We start from the raw sequence: 4,274 nt of genomic DNA on the forward strand, positions 1-4,274 counted from the left end.
TAAATTGGAAGTGGTCAAACAGGAGATGGCAAGAGTGAACACTGACATTTTAGGAATCAGTGAACTGAAATGGACTGGAATGGGTGAATTTAACTCAGATGACCATTGTATCTACTACTGTGGGCAAGAATCCCTTAGAAGAAATGGAGTAGCCCTCATAGACAACAAAAAGTCCAAATTGCAATACTTGGGTGCAATCTCAAAAATGACAGAATGATCTCTGTTCACTTCCAAACCATTCAGTATCACAGTAATCCAAGTCTATGCCCCAACCAGTAATGTTGAAGAAGCTGAAGTTGAATGGTTCTATGAAGACCTACAAGATCTTCTAGAACTAACACCCAAAAATGGTATTTTTGGGTGTTGGATGGGTGGATGTCTTTTTCATTATAGGGGACTGGAATGCTAAAGTAGGAAGTCAAAAAATACCTGGAGTAACAGGCAAATTTGGCCTTGGAGTACAAAATGAAGCAAAGCAAAGACTAACAGAGTTTTGCCAAGAGAATGCACTGGTCATAGCAAACACCCTCTTCCAACAGCACAAGACAAGACTCTACACATGAACATCACTAGATGGTAAATACAGAAATCAGATTGATTATATTTTTTGCAGCCAAAGATGGAGAAGTTATATACAGTCAGCAAAAACAAGACCAGGAGCTAACTGGGGCTCAGATCATGAACTCCTTGTTGTCAAATTCACACTTAAATTGAAGAAAGTAGGGAAAACCACTAGACCATTCAGGTATGACCTAAATCAAATCCCTTACAATTATACAGTGGAAATGACAAATAGATTCAAGGGATTAGATCTGATAGACAGAGTGCCAACTATGGACAGAGGTTCGTGACATTGTATAGGAGGCAGGGATGAAGACCATCCCCCCAAAAAAGAAATGCAGAAAGGCAAAATGGTTGTCTGAGGAGGCCTTACAAATAGCTGAGAAAAGAAGAGAAGCTAAAGGCAAAAGAGAAAAGGAAAGATATACCCATTTGAATGCAGAGTTCCAAAGAATAGCAGAGTTGAGAGTATGACTATAAAGAAAGCCAAGTGCCAAAGAATTGATGTTTTGGACTGTGGTGTTGGAGAAGACTCTTGAGAGTCCCTTGGACCACAAGGAGATCAAACCAGCCCATCCTAAAGGAAATCAGTCTTGAATATTCATTGGAATGACTGATGCTGAAGCTGAAACTCCAATATTTTGGCTACCTGATGTGAAGAGCTGACCATTGGAAAAGACCCTGATTCTGGGAAAGGTTGAAGGCAGAAGGAGAAGGGGATGACAGAAGATGAGATAGTTGGATGGCACCACCAACTTAATGGACATGAGTTTGAGCAAGCTCTCGGAGTTGGTGATGGACAGGGAAGACTGGTGTGTTCACAAAGAGTCAGGCTTGAATGAGCAACTGAACTGAACTGAAAGAATAACAAGAAGAGATAAGAAAGCCTTCCTCAGTGATCAATGCAAAGAAATTGAGGAAAACAACAGAATGGGAATGACTAGAGATCTCTTCAAGAAAATTAGAGATACGAAGGGAATATTTCTTGCAAAGATGGGCACAATAAAAGACAGAAATGGTATGGATCTAACAGAAGTAGAAAATATTAAGAAGAGATGGCAAGAATAAAAATACACAGAAGAACAGTACAAAAAAGATCTTCATGACCCAGATAACCACAATGGTGTGATCACTCACCTAGAGCCAGACATCCTAGACTCTGAAGTCAAGTGGACCTTAGGAAGCATCACTACGAACAAAGGTAGTGGAGATGAGGGAATTTCAGGTGAGTTATTTAAAATCCTAAAAGATGATGCTGTGAAAGTGCTGCACTCAATATGCCAGCAAATTTGGAAAACTCAGCAGTGGCCATTCCAATCCCAAAGAAAAGATCAGTTTTCATTCCAATCCCAAAGAAAGGCAATGCCAAAGAATGTCCAAACTACTGCACAATTGCACTCATCTCACACGCTAGCAAAGTAACGCTCAAAATTCTCTAAGCCAGGCTTCAACAATGTGAACCATGAAGTTCCAGATGTTCAAGCTGGATTTAGAAAAGGCAGAGGAACCACAGATCAAATTGCCAATATCTATTGGATCACCAAAAAAGCAAGAGAGTTCCAGAAAAATGTTTACTTCTGCTTTATTGACTGTGTGGATCACAAAAACTGTGGAAAATTCTTAAAGAGATGGGAATACCAGACCACCTTACCTGCCTCCTGAGAAATCTGTATATGGGTCAAGAAGCAACAGTTAGAACTGGACATGGAACAACAGACTAGTTCCAAAGGAGTACATCAAGGCTGTATATTGTTATCCTGCTTATTTAATTATATTCAGTTTAAATAACTTATTTAATATCATGAGAAATGCCGGGCTAGATGAAGCACAAGCTGGAATCAAAATTGCCGGGAGGAATATCAATAATACGCAGATGACACCACCCTTATGGCAGAAAGCGAAGAAGAACTTAAGAGCCTTTTGATGAAAGTGAAAGAGGAGAGTGAAAAAGTTGGCTTAAAACTCAACATTCAGAAAACTAAAATCATGGCATCTGGTCCCATCACTTCATGGCAAATAGATGGGAAAAGAATGGAAACAGTGAGAGACTATTTTCTTGGACTCCAAAATCACTGCAGATGGTGACTGCAAGCATGATATGAAAAGACGCTTGCTCCTTGGAAGAAAAGCAATGACCAACCTACATAGCATATTAAAAAGCAGAGACATTACTTTGCCAACAAAGGTCCATCTAGTCAAAGCTATGGTTTTTCCAGTAGTCATGTATGGATGTGAGAGTTGGACTATAAAGGAAGCTGAGTACTGAAGAACTGATACTTTTGGACTGTGGTGTTGGAGAAGACTCTCGAGAGTCCCTTGGACAGCAAGGAGATCCAACCAGTCCATCATAAAGGAAATCAGTCCTGAATATTCATTGGAAGGACTGATGCTGAAGCTGAAACTCCAATACTTTGGCCACCTGATAGGAAGAACTAACCCATTGGAAAAACCCTGATGCTGGGAAAGATTGAAGGCAGGAGTAGAAGGGGGCAACAGAGGATGAGATGGTTGGATAGCATCACCAGTTGGTGAAGGACATGAGTTTGAGCAAGCTCTGGGAGCTGGTGATGGACAGGGAAGCCTGGCATGCTGCAGTCCACGGGGTTGCAAAGAGTTGGACATGACTGAGTGACTGAACTGAACTGGACTGTAGTCTGTCAGGTTTGTTTGTCCTTGAGATTTCCCAGGCAAGAATACTGGAGTGGGTTGTCATTTCCTTTTTCACCAATTTTTAAATATTAATGAGTATTATTTGAAAATACTATATGCAGGGGGAAGTAGCCCCTGGTCCCCTATCAGCTGACCCTGTGCTGGTCAGGCAGGTCCCAGTGCCCAAAGTGACCGTGATGCCACCTGCTCAACTGAGAGCTGTTCCCACATGGTCCAGGCAACAAGCTGTGATGGACTGTATCACTCATCCGCTGAAGGACACTCACTCCAGGGCTCGAGGCTGAGAACATGTGAGAAGGGGGTGTGAGGTAGGAGGCAGCGACCCAGGATCTAGTCTATGGTTGTGAAACAGGAGGGAAGAGGATAGGGCACAACCTTTAAAAGAATGACATAGCTGTAGGACAGGACATAAACTGATTAAAATCCACCAGGACCAAGATGGTACAAGATTTGACTTTCATTGGACCTTGAGTCATCCAGACTTCGCTGGTGGCTCAGGAGGCAAAGCGGCTGCCTACTATGCAGGAGACCTGGGTTCAAACGCTGGGTCGGGAAGATCTCCTGGAGAAGGAAATGGCAACCCACTCCAGTATTCTTGCCTGGGAAATCCCATGGATGGAGGCGCCTGGTAGGCTATAGTACATGGGGTCGCGGAGAGTCGGACAGGGCTGAGCGACTTCACTTTCACTTTGAGCCTCATCCTACACTCATTGTAATACCTCAACATGGGCTAGGTGACACACCCACCAGCACCCTGAAGTGTCCCTTCCCTGAGAGCCAGAGGGAGCCCAGGTCTCCTGAGCATGAACTGCTCATATTTCTTTCTCGGCTGTCTGATTTCCTGGGGTTTCCCAAACCCTGGCCATCCCACGACTCAATCAACCCCCTCACTTTCTCTTTAGCTGCTTGTCCTCTCAATATTTTTCTATAAATTGACTCACTTTATTTACTTAAAGGGAAAACCAGACATAAACAGAAGCTAACTGTAAAAACAACATGAACCAAGCACCACCTTAGATTTGCAGGGGAACAGAATTTGTCCC

The sequence above is a fragment of the Cervus elaphus genome, chromosome 4 (assembly GCF_910594005.1).
Source record: "Cervus elaphus chromosome 4, mCerEla1.1, whole genome shotgun sequence".
Classification (NCBI taxonomy): domain Eukaryota; kingdom Metazoa; phylum Chordata; class Mammalia; order Artiodactyla; family Cervidae; genus Cervus; species Cervus elaphus.